General features: G+C 32.9%; 1 long non-coding RNA gene across 31 annotated transcripts in view; it reads left to right on the plus strand.

The window, feature by feature from the left end:
• Positions 1-22,900, plus strand: part of LOC127733270 (uncharacterized) — a 266,208-nt gene that overhangs the window by 37,237 nt on the left and 206,071 nt on the right. The window contains exon 1 of one of the 31 annotated variants that reach the window (XR_007997028.1): positions 20,348-20,372. The exons of the other annotated variants lie outside the window; for them this stretch is intronic. This is a non-coding gene — a long non-coding RNA (uncharacterized LOC127733270). Of the gene's footprint in view, positions 1-20,347; positions 20,373-22,900 lie in introns of those variants that run through there. 31 annotated transcript variants of the gene reach the window in all.

Here is a 22,900-nt window from a genome sequence, read left to right on the forward strand (position 1 = left end):
ATCCTCATTCTGTGATCACTAGATCACCTCTCGTGTTTTATAAAAATATGTATGCAAATGTTTTCTGCAATACATTGAAAAGGTACAAATGCTATGGGTAAAAGGGAGATGTGGTGTATATGTCAATGAGACAACAACCCAACAACAAATATATTCTTAACACATCTATGTATGTTTAAAAATTCTTGTGTAGTACAATGGAACATAATGTATATTTATATATCAGTGACTTGATACATGTATGTACATATTGATACAATCCATCCTAAAAATTAGTTGTGTGAAGAGCCCAAGCAGTTCATTTGCATATAAAAGACTGATATTAAAATGAATTCCTGCATAACAAATTCAGGGAATGAGACACTATCATATTAAAACAAGCCATAAGTATATTGGTTAATGTTTTTAATGTTGGTCTAAGAATGACCAAAGGATAGCTAAAGCAAACAAAGGCAGAAGTTAAGAAACACATGCAGTGGAAAAAAAATAACAAAAGAAAAGAAAAGCCCACATAGCACTACACCGAAAATTACCTTGTAAACATTGAGCAACACGAACCAACAAAAGGTCCATACAGAACTTATGTACAATTTCAAATCTGACTAATTTAAAACTTGAGGTTCACTCCCCAACTGCAACAGTCGGAAAGCTGACCCCGGTTTGACCCCATTTCTTAAAGCAACAATGGAAGTCATGTGAATAACATATTTGGGCATTTTTTGGGTCATTTTTTCTTCAACTGAAACAAATCTGTATCCTCCAAAAAGTCCAAAATAATTAAGTATCTATCTACTAAATATATTTTTAAACAACAGATATTATGTAAAACAATTAGGTAAACATATTTTATCATTTTCAAACCAGTTTCAGGACTAAAATAGGGCTTTACTATTACAGTAAATTAATATATTATTCCAAGAGTTACTTTGATATTTTAGTATACATTTTAACTGCTGTAACTAAATAATACCAACACAGAAATAAATTTCTATTTATAAAGGTCAGGACTAGCCAAAATATGCATAAATACTGCATCTAGACAGGGTTAAAATGTTGAATTCCCCTGCAATATTTATGTATACCTGATCCTACCTTTTTCATATAAATTTAAAAGAAATAATAATCAAAGTATTCTCAATGTAAATTCTTCATAATTTGAAATTGGTTTGCTAGCTGTGCATAATTAAACTTAATTTAATAGTAAATTTTGTCTCATTGATTCCATACCTACTGTAGGTTAATTAATTAAGTGAATGGACCTAAATTGTAAAAATAGCCTAAACCAAAGGATAATTATTTTTAAAATGGTTAATCATGTACTTACGAATAAATAAAAGAAGAAATATTCGATTTCCATTTTTTTCTGCTATTTAAAAAAATATTACTAGGCATACAAGTATTCCAATGCAGTTTCAAGAGTGCTAAATGAATACTTTTTTTTTAGAACACAAGTATTAAAGTCACACAGTGCTTTGAATAAAAGTGATTAAAATGCAAGTCTGAAAGAGATTGTTTTTAAGTTCAAAGGACAAGACTTTTATGTTTCCTTTCAATGTACATGTAATATTTGCATTTACTTGTGCAGGATTCCCTCATTACATAAAAAAAATATTTATAACAATGAATGATTTTTTCCAGTCATCTCAAATTCAAGGTTGTGTAAAGACAGTTTTAAAATTATTGCATAAAAATTCACACACAAGACGACAGGGGTATCATGCGCTCATGGCGCAGCTGTTTATTGTAGATCGAATCAGTCAACCAAATGTCTTATAGATATAAGAAGATGTGGTATGAGTGCCAATGAGACAACTCAATATTTATAAAAGTAAAGCATTAGGGAGCTACCATTTGATTTTTATGGGAGAGGGGGAGGAGCTAGGATGAAAAATGTTGTCCTGCATTTTTTTTTTTTAGTTGTAATTTCTGTCCTGCCTTTTTTTTTCTCTCTCTATTCCGTTCAGCCTTTTTTTTAATAGTTTATCCTGACTTTCTTTACATAAATTGTCATCTTGCCTTTTCTTTTTTTGCCAAGTAGCTCATCCTGCCTTTTTTTTTACTCAAAACTCCTGTCCTGCCTTTTTTTTAGATTTCATCCTAGCCCCCCCCCCCCCCCCCCCCCCCCCATAAAAATCAAATGGTAGCTCCCTTATAGGTCAAAGTACGGTCTTCAACCCTTGTTTCACTGCCAATGTTGACATTCTTTTCCTTTTAATAGCTGAACATGCCTAGTTCATGTGTAACCCATCTCGAGCTAAGGGGTTCAATTGAAGTTCACATGAATATGGATTTAATGAGATCGATTATTCACTTGCAAGTGAATAATTCATTAGCGATGTTTCTTTGCTTATTTTGACAAAACTGAACCAAACTGGCTGCTAAAAGCGAATTATTGTTTCACAATTTCCATTTCATTAATGATTGAACAAAAAAAAAATTATATATTTTATTTTTTCTATATCTCGTAGATAATGCCCCTTTAATAGATTTAGGAAAACATTTTAAATTACTTTAAATAGTGAAACTGGAATACTGGATGGAATATCAAATATCAGTGTCAATAAATAAATAAATAAATAAAACAGTTTATTCATAACTATTATTTTTGATATTTGACTATGCATAAACACTTTGTACAAAGCTCATTTCAATAAGTATTGAACAAATGTCTAAATGAAGGAATGCACACATCTATTTTGGTGTTTTATTTATCCTGGTATATAATGGAAATTATAAAATAATTAATATTTCCAAAAGAGAAAAAAAAAAATGTTTGGACTTATCTCCTATTTGATAAAGCCAAAGAGATAAAGAGGTCTTTTCAACAATATAAAAGAAATCCAAGCACATATAGTCTTTGGCTATACAAACATTAAGAGGAAATGTAGTGCATTATATGACGTGTAATTAAATACCTTGCAAGCAAAAACATCCATTCTTGTTCAGGCTTGCTTACTCATAAAATTTGAAAATAACAGTAAAAGAAAAATCTCTCCTTTTCATTCTAAATGCTGTGTTTCTTTGGCGATTGCATGGCCATCTACTTCAAGGAATACATTCATTTCAATGAAAAAAAGACTGTTTTTACAATGTCTATTTCCTTTATTTATTTTAGAATTCTCTAAAGAAAAACATGGGGAAATGAAATTAAAAAAAAATCAGCAGTTTTTATACGCCCGTTTACGGAACGTATTATGGTATACCTCTGTCCGTCTGTCCGCCCGTCCGTCGTCAACATCTCAGACATTAACTCAAAAACGCTTTAACCAATTTGCATAAAACTTTGGTGAATTGTTTATATCTATTGACGTGAGCTCCCTTTCGCTTTTTATAAATCTTAGATTTTACGTTTCCGAGTTATGGGGTTTTATTCATTAATAAAAGGGGGATTTTCCAGTTTTCGGACAAAAACTCAAGAATGCTTTCACCAACTTGCAAGAAATTGTGGTGAATTGTTTATATCTATTGACATGAACTCCCTTTCGATTTTTATATATTTTAGATTTTACATTTCCGATTTACAGGGTTTTATTCATAAAAAAGGGGAATTTTTCAGTTTTCTGACAAAAAATATTATATTTATTGATGTAAGCTCTGTTTAGAATTTTATAAACTTTTCATTTATCATTTCTGAGTTATGTGGTTTTATTCATTAAAAAAGGGGGGATTCTATGTCAAATACTTTGAACTTCAAGTTTGGATATGTGCTAACTATGCTTAGCTCGACATTGCGTGTATTATTTTTGCGTTTAGTAGTTGTACATGCATCATACAAATGTGTGTAAGCACACATCCTTGTCCCTAGGTCTTTAGGGGATAGTTTTCTCAATGGTAATCATACAAAATATATATATATCTTTATTTTTTGTATCACTTATCTTGATGGTTGATCTACTTTACATACTTGTACGAATTAAATGTATGTTATGGACTGTCATTTACTTACTTTACCTCAAGGATGTTGAAGGGTCTATTGAAGAACCCTTTTCCCCTTACATTCATGTACACATGATTATCTGCAACGATTTCTCAGAAACAAATATATTATATGAATTTTTAAAAACTTTTTAAACAGACAACATTTTATCAAAATGCTCTTACAAATTATTAAAAAATAATGCTAACATATCAAGGTGATTTGAAATTATGCAAACACTTGCTTGGAGGACTTGATTATCAAGTGAAGGGTTCGACTCCCTTCTTGTGTCAATATTTTTATTCATGGCACTTTGATATTGCCTTCTTTTCATGCATTTGTCTGTAGGCATTAGTACATGTATATATTGAAATTTAAGTGTTTCTCAGGGCATTAAGGATGTTGGCTACTCTTGTTATTGACTTTGTCAGATATTCAGAATCCTCTAGTTTTATCCATGTAATACCAATAAAAATTTTGCCTGCTAACCCCTACTTTTCTTTTCATAATTTTATTACATATAGTTTTAAAAGCCATTCTTATATAATCCTTGTTATTTTTTCTTGGTTTTTGAAAGAAAAAAGGTCCCAATGTTAAATGAACAAAAAATCTAGAGAAAATCACTTCCTTGCAAATTTTTAATGGCGTATATCTAAAAAAAAACAAGGAGACAAACACAAAAAAAAAAATCTAAATAGGAACAATGTTGAAAACTTTGTCAGAAATTAACTTTTATTAATGTTCGAATCACTGTTTTTATTCAACAGATTAAAAATATATTATTGATATTGAATAAATACAAAATCACATGCAGTTTTTTTAGAAGACATTTTTTTACTCAGGTAAATTAATCAATGAGTGATGGATTTCTCTTAGGGGTAGAAGAAATTTAAATGTCCCAGTGAAAAAACTACACAGAGAATCAATAATAGCTATTGTATTTATTCAATGGGACAATAGAACTGACAAAAGTTTAAATAGATTGACCAATAGGAAATGACTCTGGAAAAGTTTTATTTGGTTGGCAATAAAAAAAAAATAATGACAAAGTTATCTGTAGATCCACATGAAGTAGTCAAAACTCCTTAATTATCAGATGTCATTTGTACACTAGTCTATTCATCCTTAGTGAATGAAGTATAGGATAGAATTGTATGTACATTATATTCCACCTTATATAGAAACTAAAACTAGAACTTTGGTTCAGATCATTTCACTTCTATCAACAAATACTTGAATGAAACTCAACATGTTCAAAACCTTGACTTTTATTCTTAGATACGTGAGATTTTTATTACGGTTGTTGTCGGCTTTCAACTAGCTTTCCACTTGGTCTTCATCCAACCTACAATAAAACCCTTGCCAAAGCGTAGAGAGAATGCCACGCTCTCTGCACATTAAGAACACTTACAACAAATCTTTGAAGGGTCCGTACGTGGGCTGCTGAAAGGCAAAATTTCTGTATCTATCCAATAAACCCTCAATTTCCAATGGCATTTCCAAATTTCCAGACCTTCATCCTCGACGACCCCTATTACAGGACTTACATATTGTAAATTTGTTTTTGTCCCGGCTGAACATGCATGCACTATTTGCCACTGACTTTAAGCAATCAATCAATCAATCAACTAACTTTGAGTACTCTCAGATCTACGTGTAATAATCATAATTATTCAAATTCCTTAGCAGGTAGGGAAATTACAGTACAGGATATCAGAAAATATGAATTCAGTCTTGAAATTTGTTAATATATATAGTATGAACAGAACCTCTGCATTAGGCATCGACTGTGTGCGTGTGTATGTGTTTGTGTGGCCGGGGGAGGGTGAAGGTTTAAATGGTCGATGCCTATCCCAAAGGATAGTATTATTATATAGTAGTCTGTGTCTACGCGCAGATTTTTTAAAGGAAGGATCATATCAATTATCCTTAACCAGAAAGGAATAGATATGAAAATACCTAACAGGATGTACTGCTTAATTACAGGGATACGCTGATCTAAGCTGGGCAATGCATATTGTAAAAAAATAGATTTTCTATTGTACTGCGTTAATTCATCAGTCATATGTTATTGTACAATTATTATTGTAAAATTATTTATAATTCTTCGAACTTTTCTTCATGTATATTATCATGATACAGTGACCAGTAAATTTTATGTTTTAGTACACAAAATTTTGCAACTAAAAATGCTGAAAACCGTTTTTCCTTCGGGGGGCTTAACCACCTACCAGGGCTCTGTCCTGGACCTGCCTGCCCCAATTTGTGCCTACAGTTTATTGGATACCTAGCTACGCCCATTTACAGTCCTATCTAATGCACAGGTGACATCTCTTGATAAATTTTGACAATTTCAAATTAAATGATATCAGAGACATATAATACATATTATGCTTTATTAGTCTCTGATGTTGTATACTGTAGAATTCTTTCAACATAAATGAATTTAAAAAAAAAACAATTAGCTGATAATATACAATTTTATGCCTACTTCTCCGGTAAAGCGCCCAACATCCTAGTAAGAAATGATGAAATATATATTGCATCAAAACTTATAAATAAAGAACATGAAGCATCCTTATAGTATATGTACTATCCACCATATAAATCTCAGCATGCAATATTCTACCGTTAATTAGTATTGATCGTTACAATTGAGATTAAAAAAAAATCACATTTAACGTCATATTATTTCCTTTGACGTCGTTATCTTCTAGTGTGATTTAAAAATAAACAATGCTGAAACCTTTGATTCAATTTCTTTTTAGGTGTTTTATAAACTATATTAATTCACATAAATGCAGAGGCGGGTTAGGGGAAGAGTTTGCCCCCGAAATGGAGCTACACATAGGATAAATGCATAGACTTTTACAATTACCACTCCAAACGTTGGCTGTCTTACCCCCACCACCCCTTTTCAAAATCCAGGATCCACACATGAAACTTGCGGATTTTTTCTCTTGTGAGTTGGAAATAAGCGATATTCAGCCATGTTTAAATAAAATATAAGTTTCCTTTCACAAATACTCCATCCTTTTTCTGTCAATCTCGTCTCATGGGTTATCGTGCCACAATTTCTATTGAAAAAGCGCGCATAGAACGAATTTATATGACGTACGAAAACATAAGATCTGACAATAATTTTATGGATTTTTTCTAACTTTTTAAGTTTGTTATTTTTTTATTTTCATAATTTAGAGATACTGTTAATACACCTGTTTTCATTCCGAAGGTGGTCTAAGATATATCAAGGAATTGTATATATTACATATATGTAAATAATTAATAAATTCCGTTGTTCACTATGCTTGCTGGGCTATCGGCAATACTATATATATTGTATTCATTAATAATAGGTATTAGCGTATAGGATATACCCCGATATAAACATAACTATAGGTATAAATAGATAGCGAACCCATGCAATTGGATTTTTCTAGATCCATTTGATTTCATATTATAGGTTAAAAATATGTGTTAATCATCGTTTTTACCTGTATAAGAATGAGTTTTTGTGGATCGAATCGGTCAATCAAATGGTTTACCCTTGTTTCACGTTCAATGTTGTCATTCTTTTCCTTTTAATAACGGAACACGCCTAATTCATGCGTAACCCATCTCTAGCTAAGGGATTAAATTGAAGGTCACATGCATACGGTTTCAATGAGGTCAAATTATTCACTTGCAAGTGAATAATTCATCAGCGATGTTTATTAGCTTGTTTTGACAATCTTGAACCAAACTGGCTGCTTAAAGCGAATTATTATTTCAGTATTTCACTTCCATTAATGATTGAACAAATACAATCATATTTTAATTGTTTTTATGTATTTCGTAGCTAATGCCCCTTTAATTTAATTTACATTACATGTATGTTTCATAAGAATCTGTACTTTTGATTGGCTGACAAAAATCGATAGGCATTAAAAAATTAGATGATATTTCCCAATAAAATGCAACATTCTTGACAGTGTGTATTTCCTTTGACAACATCACAAAATGAATAGGAAAAAAACGGAAACTTGACAGACTAAATGGAAATCTGTTGATGTTGAGAACTGAAACACATTTAGTTACATGAACAAGAACTTCAACTTCAAAATATACAATTTAAACACTCAATTTCACTACAAATTTTACACTTAGCAGGGAAAACATGTAAGAAGACAGCTAACTAAATGCGCATAACTATACAACTTAGAATAAACATATACTTTTAATTGTGATGATATTATTTTCTAAGGCTGAGAATGAAAACATGTATAAATACACTTTAATTTGCGAATATTAAACATTCATCTTTTAAAGTAACATGCACATTTTGGCGCACAGTTTTCCTTGGTTAGGCCCTTTTCCACCTAGCGCAAAACTCACGAGACATACAAACTACCTCGAAGGTCTCGTGGTAGCGTGTTCGCCTCGATTGCGGGATATTTTGGGATGGAGCCCTGGATGGGTCAAACAAAATACTTTAAAATTGGTATGTTCATCATATGATGGAGACATAATCTTTCAATCAGATTAATTGAGGTCTGGGGCTGGCATGTCAGTAACTGCTATTACTCGGCCTTTGTTAATGTATGCATCAATGTCATTTTGCTTAGTTTCTTCTGTTACCTATACTGACATCGAACTCGGAATTCTTTTAAACTGAGTTTTACTATGTGTATTACTCTGTGTTTGTTTATTCTACATTGGCTAGAGGTATAGGGGAAGGGTTGAGATCTCACAAAACATGATTCACCCCGTTGCATGTTTGCGCCTGTCCCAAGTCAGGAGCATTTGTCCTTTGTTAGTCTTGTATATTTTTTTAATTTTAGTTCATTTACATGTTTCGGAGTTTAGTGTGACGTCCATTTTCACTGAGTTATATAAATAAGAAAATGTGGTATGAGTGCCAATGAGACGGCAACTCTCCATCCAAGTCACAATGTATAAAAAGTTAACAATTATAGTTCAAAGTACGGCATTCAACACGGAGCCTTTGGCCCACACCGAACAGCAAGCTATAAAGGACCCCAAAATGACTAGTGTAAATCAATTCAAACAGGAAAACCAATGGTCTAATATAAATAAAATAACAGAGTTTCAATGTTCCCCGCGTTTGCACATATTTTATATTTCCAAGGGGCATAACTCTTTTAAAAAAAGTCCATCGTCCACCATTATAAAAATTTTCTGAGATATTGCTGACATTAACTTAAAGTATAAGTTTTATAAAAATCTGGCAAGAATTGTACCCATGAGAGCGCTAACGAGGCCATTTTCCATAAATTTAATATTTCCAAGGGGCATAACACTTTTAAAAGAAGTCGATCGTCCACCATTATAGAGCTTATCCGAGATGTTACTGATTTTAACCTATAGTATAAGTTTTATAAAAATCTGACAAGAATTTTACCCGTGAGAGCGCTAACGAGGCCATTTTCCATAAATTTAATATTTCCAAGGGGCATAACTCTTCTTCAAAAAGTCGATCGGCCACTATTATAGAACTTGTCCGTGATATTGCTGATATTAACCTATAGTGTAAGTTTTATAAAAATCTGGCAAGAATTTTACCCGTGAGAGTGCTAACGAGGCCATTTTCCATAAATTTAATATTTCCAAGGGGCATAACTCTTTTTAAAAAAAGTCGATGGGCCACAATTATAGAACTTGTCCGTGATATTGCTGATATTAACCTATTGTATAAGTTTTATAAAAATCTGGCAAGAATTGTACCTGTGAGAGTGCTAACAAGACTGGACGGACGGACGCCCGGTATTTCCATGTCACTGCAACACTTTACGCGGGGGCCAAAAAACGAGAATCGAGAAACACCTATGAACCACACCAACAAACGACAACCACTGAACAACAGGCATTTTTTTATTTTTTTGTTTAGGGTCCAGCTAATGTACTAAATGTCTCTGGTTATATTTATTAATCAACTGTTTCCATTTCAAAATACAAAAGAATGATAGCGTATCGTGAAGGATTCTACGCGCAGGTGCTTATTTAATTGAGTGCTCGTGTTGTTTAGATGCTCTCATAGATTTTATCACATTATCCTTTACTTGTAACATGAATGGTCATTTTTCCTTTGATCTTCGAGTGAGTTAACTTCGGTTATTTTTAGAGGAGTGCGTTATCTGAATGATTTTTTTTAGTTATTGCACTCTCCAGTCTCGCCGTGTGTCGCTTGTCATAGGAAAAGCAAAGAATGGGAGGAGCTTAGACCATGCAGTACTCTAACTTCCATCTCAAAAGTTGTTATTTCAATGTCTAGCTCCGCCTCCTTGGCCGATTAAACTATGAAATCAATGACCATAAAATGTCCTAATATATCAAAAACAAATCGAGAAACGGGCGGGGGGGGAGGTTAACACAAGCCAAACTTATAAACCTAACCCTAAATTAATCAAAGTGCTGGATAGCACCTGTTTAAAGTTTGCAACCGTAGATGTGTATTATTTCAAATAGGTTATAGATGTGTATTATTTCAAATATGTATCTAATCACAGCTTTGATGTTTTTCACTAAACCATTGTCTCTTCAGCAATTATCAAAAAGCTTTTTTTTTCATATGGTTGTTATGTAAAATTTTTGATATTTTCTATTGCAACCTTAAACTGTAGATTTAAAATAATCAAATATACAGAAAGCTCTGTTAATTTCTTTATGTGTCCATCTCATGTCAAGGGGCTGTGATTTTAGTATTTTTTAATGATTTAGGTCCTTCATATTTGTTTTTGGTAAATTGTTTTTTTTTTCTAATTAAGCCGTTAGTTTTCTTATTAATTGCAGTTTCTGATATACCACGCACTAATTGAAAAAAAATGAAATACATCTGTTTCACAGGTGACGACGGATAGGTTCCAGTTGTCGTAACCACAATCCCGTCATCTTTTCCTCGAATGTAAACTACCAAACAAAACCAAATCACTTGGTTTGTACTTTCACGAATAACACGACGGGTGCCACAAGTTGAGCAGAATCCGCTAACCCGGCCTTCCGTAGCACCCGAGATCACGCTGATGGATTTATGTTACCCAGTCATACTGATCTATTGAGTTGAGCCAATCAAAACTGTCATTACATTTTCTTCTTATGCTGTGCTATTATACACTAGGTTAGGATAGGGTTTAGAGCTGACATACATGTTAAACTCCGCCGCGTGCACTTTCTTTAAATGCCTGCCCCAAGCCAGGAGCCTGTAGTTCAATGGTTGTCGTTGTTTCATGTGTGTCATATTTGTTTTTCGTAGATTATTAATTAGACCGTTAGTTTTCTCGTTTGAATTACTTCACATTTTCACGTGGTGGTCTTTTGTGGCCGACTATACGGTGTGTTGAAGGCTGTTCGGTTGCCTATGATTGCTTGCATCCACTGCATTTAAACTATGGTGGATAATTTCTCATTGGCAATCACACCACATCTAACTTTATTTCAATTTCTATGTTGTGTTTTGTATGCTGTAAAATTGTTTATCTTTTGTGCACATACCTACCCCTGAACCCTCTTTTCGGAAGCTCGAGCAAATGCCCTTGATCCGCGATAAAAAAAAATAGAACTCATATTAGATAACTCGAATTTCAACTTTTAATCTTAATCTAAATGAGACCCAAATAAGGGTTTACCTCGAACTCTACGTCAAAAGGTGACTCAAATTCAAAGTTGAAGTCGAATTGTAATGAAACTTGGTATGTGGTTGAGAGTTGTCTCATTGGCAATCATACCACATTTCTTTATTTTTATATAAGGTTTTTTTTTAAATGCATTAAATATTACCGAATTAAACTGTTTTGACATGATAAATTTGTAAACCTCCATGAATTGTTATAAAACTTGTATAGGAGTTAATCTTCAAGATCAAGACAAAAGAATCTACAGAAAAAAACATTTGTTCCCCAGTTAAGTGTACCGGTTAATGTACAGTCAGTCAACATTACGCTTATACACTGACAGCAGAATTATCAGGCGCGACACAGGGTTAACAAGAATCTTTAATTTATCTATTAATTTACAGCTTCCAGGGCCGTAACTAGTCTCTTTTAAAAGTCAGGCAAAATATATTCGCCAAGCGTAGCGAGTCTTAAAAAAATTAGGCGAGGGGTCTGGGGGCCCTCTGGAATTATAACGCGAACTCGTGCATTCTGAGCATTTCCCGGATCCTTTCTTAATCTGAAACGCAACTTTTGTTTTAATTTTTTTTTCGGCAATATTCTGGTCTCAACGCACAATATATAGATTAAGTGTAAGACTTTTAGTTTTTATTGAAACATCAGAAGACCGATATGTAAGATAAAGCAAAAAATTGTAATTCACATAGTTAAGTGTGTGGCCGTTTTTTTAGTTGTTTTTTTTTATCGAGTTTCGGCTTGCCTGTCAATTATGTTTTTTTTTTCTAATTAAGTTAAGAGGGGGCTGATAACCATTGATATAACAATGTGAATTCAATTTTTATAACACACTTCAATTACAATTTGATGTAGTTCCTCACTGGGGAAAAAGGGTACACTCAGGGTAGATTCAGGAAAACTGTTCTTAGACCTCATTGCTACATTTTTGTGCTGTTTTAATATTATACCAGCTGGATAGTGCCGGATCTATCTGTTCTGGTCTTGTATTGAATTTAGACTTTGGTGTAATTTTTTTGTGACTCACAGTACACTTCTTTAAGTACCACTTAAGTCCACGCTAGGGGCCGCCTTTATCTTGTTGTAGGGTATGAATGAGTCCTTCATTGTTGAAGACCCTCCAGCGACTGTCAAGATGTATAAAAGCCCTATTCATTGATAATTTGTATTTTTTTCTATGTATTGTGTGCGATTTTGTCCCATGCACATTAACTCCATATCCCTTCATTTTCTATGTAAGGGCCTAAACACTGCTTAATGGCAGTTTAGAACTTCAATTTAAAAGGTCATAAGGCAATACTTTTTTTTCCATTTTTAAATGATTTGATTCCGGGAGATTGGTTGTCTCACTTTAATCAAACCCATGTCAGCTTTTTAGTTTTATTTACAGAAAAGAGAGCATAGAAAGAATATAAAGTTTAATTTTCAATGAAAAAAAACTATCATTTTTTTCTATGTCCGGTAGTCGTATCATCTCACAACATTTTCTTGAACATTATCTTGACATCGGTGGACATGTGTAAGAGGGTGTTGATTGGGTTTACAGAATAGAGAATAACGGGCAACAAAAAATAAAGAATGGAGAATAATGGGGTGCTTAAATGTAAAGAATAATCATAACTCCAAAATTGAAAGAATTGGGTAAAAAATATACTGATTACAGAAAAGAAGGTTTCCCCTCCCCCATCCATACCCACATGTAACATTGCCAAACCACACATCCGTTTACCCGTCATCATAGATCTTTCCCGACTGTCTTAAGTTTACGCAAAGCAGAAAGACAAACCCGGGAACAGATAAGACACATAACAACAAACAATAGACAATCAACACTGAAAACTAAAAGTAAATGAGGGACACGTATCCCGAAAAAAAAAACACAACTTGTTTTTGCAAGACATTCGCCGTGAAACAATTTGATATGAAGACAAGTTTTATTTCAACTTTTTGTTTTTGGTTGAAATTTCCAACATGAGGCATTTGCCTCATTTCCCTCAATGTAGTTACGGCCCTGGCTTCCATTTGAGAATTAAGGAAAAAACGGCAGGACCAAATGGTTTGGGGATGTCCCCCTTATGTCCGAATTACTGTTAATTTTTTAGTACTATTTTTCTTATTTTTGTCTGCCGTTCCTCTTTTTCATGCCAAATAACTCTGAACAACAACTTGAACTTTAATTTGAACTTTAACTTAATGGATAGTGGTACTCATCCAAAGCGCATTACACAAACGACATATGGAAATCGGTCTAAAAATAGAACATATTTTTCCAAAATGGTCACGTGGTTTTACCTCGAAGTAGTAATGGGATAACCACATCAAAGAATGACATGACCACATCAAATACTGAAACAAACACATCATGTAGTGTAAAATCGTCAAATTTTGAAACATCATTACGTAATGTTAAAGCCATATAAAGAATTGACAAATCATCATTACGAACTGAAATAACAAAAGTTAACCACATCATGTAATGAAACAACTACATTACGTTAAGTCACATACACATCAAGTAATGTTAAAACCACATTGCCTAATGACACAACCACATTAAATAATGGTGAAACCACATCGAGTAATGACAAAACCATATTAAGTAATGACAAAACTATATCAAGTCAATACGAAACCATATCGTGTAATATCGGAATAGCATTAAGTAATGACTATTCCATATTGAGTTATATCAAAACATCATTACGTAAAGTCAAAACCATATTATGTAAAGACAAACTATCATTATAAGTTATATGGTTCGCTACTGACCCCCAACGGATCCATAGAGGGTTAGTAAAATCCATAGGGGGTGAGGCCGAAGGCCGAATCTCCTATGGATTTTATTCACCCTCTATGGTCCGTAGGGGGTCAGTAGTGAACTGTATAACGAATTTATCGCACGCGGGACTTTTCTGCTGCGTTTTGTAGAAAAATAAACAATGAAACACAACAACATTAATAGATGACGCCACCATTAGCAGTAGACGTGACGTCATGAACCCCCTATGAAATTTACTAACCCCCTACGGATCCATAGGGGGTCACCACGTGACGGCGTTAAACCAATCACAACGTGATAGTTTACCCGCGGTGCGATAACAAGTAATAATTAATAGAACAGCATAACGTAATATCATGCAGAGTTCCACATAAGACAGCTGTGGCGTTCCATAGATAGCAGTATTGCATTTGTATATGCTGAATTCTAACATGACGTTCTTCAAACGCTTTGAGTACACACCCGTGGTAAAATATGAAAAAAGTAAAATCACAAAAATACTGAACTCCGAGGAAAATTCAATCGGAAAGTCCCTAATCACATGGCAAAATCAAATGACGAAACACATCAAACGAATGGACAACAACTGTCATATTCCTGACTTGGTACAGGCATTTTCAAATGTAGAAAATGGTGGATTGAACCTGGTTTTATAGCGCTAAACCTCTCACTTGTACGACAGTCTTATCAAATTCCGTTATATTTACAACGATGCGTGAACAAAACAGACATTATAAATAAAATAGTCAAAATATGGGTACAGCAGTCATCACTGTGTTACAATATCAAAACAAACAATTATTTACAAAAAAGCCCAAAAGCATCTATCAAATTAAAAACCACATTCATTGCTTTGCGTGTCTGACGTCAGAAAATGTAAACGTCACATAAGAAAAAAGTTTGTCATTCAATGTTTATTCAAAACAATTTTATAATTTCACATGGGGAATGTTGGTATTCAGGGTTAAAAAATCAAAAGTTATGTTAGAATTAATTTCAGAAATAGACCGAGATTTAAAATTGTCAAGAAGTTCTTTAGAATTTTTAAGAATCCACATATAGTTAATACCACTTCGCGAGTAAAATAAATTTGTCGTTTGTCGTTCAAAGTATTTTCAAATTTATAATAGAACAATAACATAATGACATATAATAGAACAATAACATAATGCCGGAATATATTGTTTGGGCTGTTCCGATCGTACTCCCGCGTCATATGCTTTTTTATGAATGAGCTACCCGACGTCATAGAACGATGACGTAAGAATATAAGCATTTTACGGGAAAATACACGCTTGTGAAACCGAAAATCATCACAACAAGGAAACGTAAACAAACGATGCTAAAATGTGTTATATAAGCCATTTTTTGTTTCCTTATAAGATATATAAATACAATTATCATTTAGATTCATTCAAACCTATCTAAACATGCCAAGAAATTGCCTCCGTTGAAATTTTGCAAGCATCCCATAGAGCAAATTACATGGATGATTAATTTTGACCATTTGGTATATGGCTGTGTTTTAAGTGAGACGTACACGCGGGTCATAAATTTATTTATTGAATGAAATCAAATCTTAAACTACTAATGGATGCCGTAGGAGGTCGACCGGAATTTTTAGCGAGGATTTCTTGGCATGTAACAGATAGAAAACACAGGGTAAACATTCATAGAACCGAGACAAGGGCAGTGGCAAATATTTCATGTATATTTTGAACACAAAGAGGATTACCCCGGTACCCTTTGCCAAAAATAATCTTCTTTTTCTTCTATTTGCGAACGGACTTTATGTTATGTATTGTAGTTTCACTTTCCATATTCCGTATTTATTCTAATTTAAGCTCCACGTAGTAAAAATCACGTGATTCAGGAATATAGTATCTTGGAGTTAGACTATTTCTTTCTTTTCGGGCGGGGACTCCAAACAATCAACATGCATGTGTATAACGGCACTGTAGATTTTCTTATTAAATCAAAAAAGTTGCCGGTCCGGTACATGAATAGATCGGTTAGAAATCAAAGTTTTAATTTTAATTAGATTAGAGGGTTGAAAATGGAGAGCACAAAAAGGGGGGGGGGATGGGGGTGTTCCACAGGGAATATTTCCTTCTTATGAACTCTACATCTGAAAGGTTTAATTTTTTTTTTATTTACTAGAAAGAGAGAAAAACAAATGTAAGACAAATTGTGAATGGTCTTTCTTCCTTTCTCCCATGCCAAGAAATTGCCTCCGTTGAAATTTTGCAAGCATCCCATAGAGCAAATTACATGGATGATTAATTTTGACCATTTGATATATGGCTGTGTTTTAAGTGAGACGTACACGCGGGTCATAAATTAATTTATTGAATGAAATCAAATCTTAAACTACTAATGGATGCCGTAGGAGGTTGACCGGAATTTTTAGCGAGGATTTCTTGGCATGATATGTCATTGTAAATAGTTTAAGCATGCCATTTACTCAGTTTGCTCCGTTCTTTTACGTCAATTTAATAGTGCGTTTATTTATGGGAACGGCAAATAATGCCTTCACCTAGAGCGCTTCGATCCAAAAGAATTGCCGTATTTGTCCTATTAGAATCGAAATAATTCATGGGGGCTTGAATATATCGTGATTTTACCACGGGTTGTCCCTTTATGCCGATATTTTACCCCTCGCTATCGCTCAGGGTAAAATATTTGTCATAAAGGGCCAACCTGTGGTAAAATCACGATATATGCAAGCCCCCATGAATTATTTCTTAATTAATCATTATGTGTGAAACTATATGTAATTATAAACTTTTTAAAGACGTTTTTGTCAAATATTGTCTATCCTATTACTGTCCGGATAGACAAATTCCTATTTATGAATGCTGTTGTGAAATAACTACTCCCTTTCATAAAGTGATAATGTTTTTCTGTTGTGATATTGGTTTCCAACACGTAATTGCACTTTTTACAAGTATAATATTGGTGTAATTAATAAATATGTTGGTAACAGCATAGACATGACAAAAGGGTACCCACTATTTTTTCACTAAATGTCTTGAATTTTCTTTTCTCTACACTGTTATGCAAGAAACGTGCAATGTTAAATTTTTAGGATGATTTGTGCTTTTGAAATCAGCACTGAATAGTTCCATATTCATAGGGGGACCAATTTAACTGTTGATTTAGTAGTGGTAACAGGATAGACATGCACTTCATGTACACCGATTGAATTTAGTTTGTAGAAAAAAATGTTACATAGAATAATAAAGAAGCAGTGATTTTTCGTTAGAGTTATCATCAACATTCTAAAAAATTCCTTTTGCAGATAGCAAGGCAATCAGAAAATAGCAAAAAAATCATTTGAAATGTGTTACCCTGACACTGCACGCACATAAATTACTTAAATATATTTTAATCTTATCAAAAGAGATCTGATTCGTGTTTATCAATGATGTTCCGAATCATAAATCTCACAAACTTTTATTTAAACACTTACAACTGCATTTTCCTTTAAAAAAATTTTTTTAGCAAATGTGTACTGAAAATTCGACAATTTTTTTAAATGACCGTCTTAGTATTATGCACTCTATCCGCGTGATTATCAAATATTTAGTTGACACAAGATATATCGGATAGTTTTGTATAACATAGGAACAAACTATAAAAATCAGTTCAAAAGGGCTTGCTTGACTCATGAGATCGATACAAAGCAGAAAAACATTTTACAAAAACAGACCGGACGTGGTAGGATATTTACACATCCCTAATGTCACCGCATGAAATATTTCTTTAAGTTTATTTTTATTATTGTTATTTATTTATTTTTTATGTTATACATGCATTCATATCATATTTCATATTCATTATTATATTACATTGACGCTTTACGAATGATAAATCCAAATCAAGCACGCCTTTTTACCGGTATGTCCTCTAGTTACCGCCAAAAAATCCCTTCTTACCTGTAATATCTTTTTATACCTGTAGTCACTCAGGCGTTGGAACCTGCAGATGGCTTGCGCCATTAGCTATATATATTTACAGGTTGGTGTTTTTATTTGTTAGTTTTTAGGTAAGGTTCTAATATTTTCGTTTATAACTGGGTAATTTTTTTGACTACTATTGTTTAAGGTTCATCATAACCTTTTGGCTAATACGGCCGTATTTACACCACAAATTTTACTCTGAGTACAGACAAACCTGTGCACCTGTAAAAGTTTTAAGGCATGGCAGGACCTAGATTATTAAATTTTAAATGCATTTTATGATTCAGAAAATTATAAACTTTTTCTGGATTTTGCTATTCATTTTTTTTTCATTCCTGCAGAAGGTGCAAAAATAAACTACGTAGGGAAAACGTTTGAAAAGCTCCCCTCATGTAATCAATGTTGTGAGTAGTATTGATTCAAATGGACAATAGATGGACAATAGACACCTGTAAACAATAGGTGATTTAAACTGTGTAACTGAGTGGACCGTATCAAATGAAACTCGTGTGTTTGTTTATTTTGCTATCTTCTGCAGACTGGAAAAAAATGCACATCAAAATCCAAGTAAGTAATTGATTTTCTGAAACATAGACTCCATATAACTTTTATATATCTAGGCCCTGCCATGCCTTAAAACTTTCCTAGATGCATAAGTTTATCTGTACTCATAGTAGATTTTTGGGTGTAAATTAAAAACGGCCATATTTTTCAATTCCTTCAGATGAACCTTAATGGCATACAGTGGCGGGTCCGGGGGGTCTTGGAGTTGGAACCCCCTTTTTTTGACGGATCATTGCATTTGAATGGGGGCATATTGTTGGTACTCCCCTTTTAAAAATGACTGGATCCGCCCCTGGGTATATTTATACTATTTGTAACTATCATTGTATATATATTTACAGAATAAATATTTGTGGGCACTTACGAACTTGTACAGCCATATGGGAAAAATACCCAGCGACACTTACAACAAAAAAAGACACAAAGTACAGATCTGAGAGTACTCTCAGTTACTGACAGCAATAGTTCAAAGCAAATAACAGCTAATAAAAAATCATGTATCTATGATTAAAATGTGTTAACTTTTTACAATTTTAGAGGAATTGTGAATGGTGTACAAGTCGTATGAAAATTGTAAAGCAATGCATTCATCCAACAAAATTGTAAAACTGTGCACTACATAAAATATTTAAGCATGCATAGTTTTTCAATTGTTTGGTCGGAACTGGCTGCATTACTTTCCGTGCATTAGCACGCACAGTTTTGATCAACTCGGCTACATTAATAGGTTGGGAACAAACCCACTATATGGTTTTTATACCTGTATAGAGGAATAATCCTTCTATAGAGGGGTATTTTTGTTAAGACTGGATTTATAGCAAAATAGGGCAGAATGGCATTTTCTAGATATATTGGCTATAATCTATAGCACTATATGCATCAATTATTGCACTTGACTAAAAATTGGGATGCCCAGTTTTCTGCTAAAGTGACAGAACTTGCAATCTATTGTATACCTATCTGAACACCTGATCAACAACAAAAGGGACAGTTGACCTTTAAATTTTATGTTAAATCTAACAATAGAAATTCTGTTCAGTGGGCATAACTGAGTGGAATTTAACTGCTCATCACAGCTTTCAATTATGGTGAACAACAGATTGTATATTCAGTCAGTTTAGCAGTAAACTGGGCATGTGCATATCAAATTAAGTACATCCAATTGGTGCATCAAATGTTGCAGGTTACTGCCATAATAAGTAGAAAATACCATTCTGCCCTATTTTGCTTTTAAACCAGTCTAAACAAAAATACCCCTCTATAGATCTATAGAAGGATTATTCCTCTATACAGGTATACACACCATATAGAGGGTTTGTTCCCAACCTGATTATTTCAAGGATTTGTATTACCAGAGACATATAATACATATATGTATTATATGCACTGTTCAAATTTACAATTTCCATGGGGAATACAATTATGCATAGTATACAGATTGGAAAATTGCAAAACAATGAATGGCCAGTTCATCATTATTTTGTTTTTGTTTCAGATACCAGCCTAATTGTAGATGCCTAGATGATGATGTAGGTATTTTGTCATTACAATTGTACTTAAACTGTTAATAGTTGAAAGGTAATAAAATCAGTTTTCCCTGGAGAAACAGCTTGAAAATTTATTACAAATTAGTCCAAAATTTCTTTTTCAAATTTATACTCTAATGAAATATATTTTAATAAGAAAGTATACTTAGTATTCTCGTTTGAATTGTTTTACATTGTCATTTCGGGGCCTTTTATAGCTGACTGTGCAGTATGGGCTTTGCTCATTGTTGAAGGCCGTACAGTGACCTATAGTTGTTAATTTCTGTGTCATTTGGTCTCTTGTGGAGAGTTGTCTCATTGGCATTCATACCACATCTTCTTTTTTATTTGTACTCCACGAAAGTAAAGTTTCCGATTGTCAATTTGGATATCTACATATTTAGTCGATTTTTTTAAAGTAATTTGGAAAATATGACTTGATTTAGGTTGTTTGAAATTCAGTTGAATTTGAATCATTTCTATTCAAAATGTATACATCAGATTGTTTTGGTAAGCCACCAACTTCAGATAATTTCACACGCACATTAATTTCGGAAATAATGATTATATCATTAAACCGTCCTCATTACTGATTGAAATATAGATTTAAAATGAAAATAAGTTAATGATATATAGTCAAAAAGAGCAATTGAGCAATGATGATGGCTGCCATTAATGCCAGTTTTTCTTTATAGATATTTTGAAAGAAAAGAAAAATTAAAGTAGCAAATTTTTTAAGTTTTATATTTGGTTCAATATTTTTGAACCTATTTTGTTTTTGTTTCAGATACCAGCCCCAGGATATTTACGTCAGGACAGGTAACATATGCATCGGAAAGTAAGTATATTTTTTTTTTTATTTATTAATAGTTGTCTGATAGATATTAAAATAATTTGAATATGTATTACAGATAGACGGGAGCCAAGAGAGAAGAAGACGAAAAGTACAGTCCTAGACATGGAGATGATTTGATTATAGATGCCTAGATGATGATGTAGGTATTTTGTCATTACAATTGTACTTAAACTGTTAATAGTTGAAAGGTAATAAAATCAGTTTTCCCTAGAGAAACAGCTTGAAAATGTATTACAAATTAGTCCAAAATTTCTTTTTCAAATTTATACTCGAATGAAATATATTTTAATAAGAAAGTATACTTAGTATTCTCGTTTGAATTGTTTTACATTGTCATTTCTGGGCCTTTAATAGCTGACTGTGCAGTATGGGCTTTGCTCATTGTTGAAGGCTGTACGGTGACCTATAGTTGTTAATTTCTGTGTCATTTGGTCTCTTGTGGAGAGTTGTCTCATTGGCAATCATACCACATCTTCTTTTTTATTTGTACTTCAATTTAGGATTTGAATTAAAACATGCATCACATTAATTTCTGAATTAATTATAACAGCAAATATTCTCTTAGCATTGACAATTTGGAAACCCCTACTCTAATAGTCTCACCTGAACGAAAGTAAAGCTTCCGATTGTCAATTTGGATATCTACATATTTAGTCGATTTTTTTAAAGTAATTTGGAAAATATGACTTGATTTAGGTTGTTTGAAATTCAGTTGAATTTGAATCATTTCTGTTCAAAATGTATACATCAGATTGTTTTGGTTAGCCACCAACTTCTGATAATTTGACACGCACATTAATTTCGGAAATAATGATTATATCATTAAACCGTCCTCATTATTGATTGAAATATAGATTTAAAATGAAAATAAGTTAATGATATATAGTCAAAAAGAGCAATTGAGCAATGATGATGGCTGCCATTAATGCCAGTTTTTCTTTATAGATATTTTGAAAGAAAAGAAAAATTAAAGTAGCAAATTTTTTAAGTTTTATATTTGGTTCAATATTTTTGAACTTATTTTGTTTTTGTTTCAGATACCAGCCCCAGGATATTTACGTCAGGACAGGTAACATATGCATCGGAAAGTAAGTATATTTTTTTTTTATTTATTAATAGTTGTCTGATAGATATTAAAATAATTTGAATATGTATTACAGATAGACGGGAGCCAAGAGAGAAGAAGACGAAAAGTACAGTCCTAGACATGGAGATGATTTGATTATAGATGCCTAGATGATGATGTAGGTATTTTGTCATTACAATTGCACTTAAACTGTTAATAGTTGAAAGGTAATAAAATCAGTTTTCTCTAGAGAAACAGCTTGAAAATGTATTACAAATTAGTCCAAAATTTCTTTTTCAAATTTATACTCGAATGAAATATATTTTAATAATAAAGTATACTTAGTATTCTCGTTTGAATTGTTTTACATTGTCATTTCTGGGCCTTTTATAGCTGACTGTGCAGTATGGGCTTTGCTCATTGTTGAAGGCCGTACGGTGACCTATAGTTGTTAATTTCTGTGTCATTTGGTCTCTTGTGGAGAGTTGTCTCATTGGCAATCATACCACATCTTCTTTTTTATTTGTACTCCAATTTAGGATTTGAATTAAAACATGCATCACATTAATTTCTGAATTAATTATAACATCAAATATTCTCTTAACATTG

The sequence above is a fragment of the Mytilus californianus genome, unplaced genomic scaffold, assembly GCF_021869535.1.
Source record: "Mytilus californianus isolate M0D057914Y unplaced genomic scaffold, xbMytCali1.0.p SCAF_3, whole genome shotgun sequence".
NCBI lineage: Eukaryota > Metazoa > Mollusca > Bivalvia > Mytilida > Mytilidae > Mytilus > Mytilus californianus.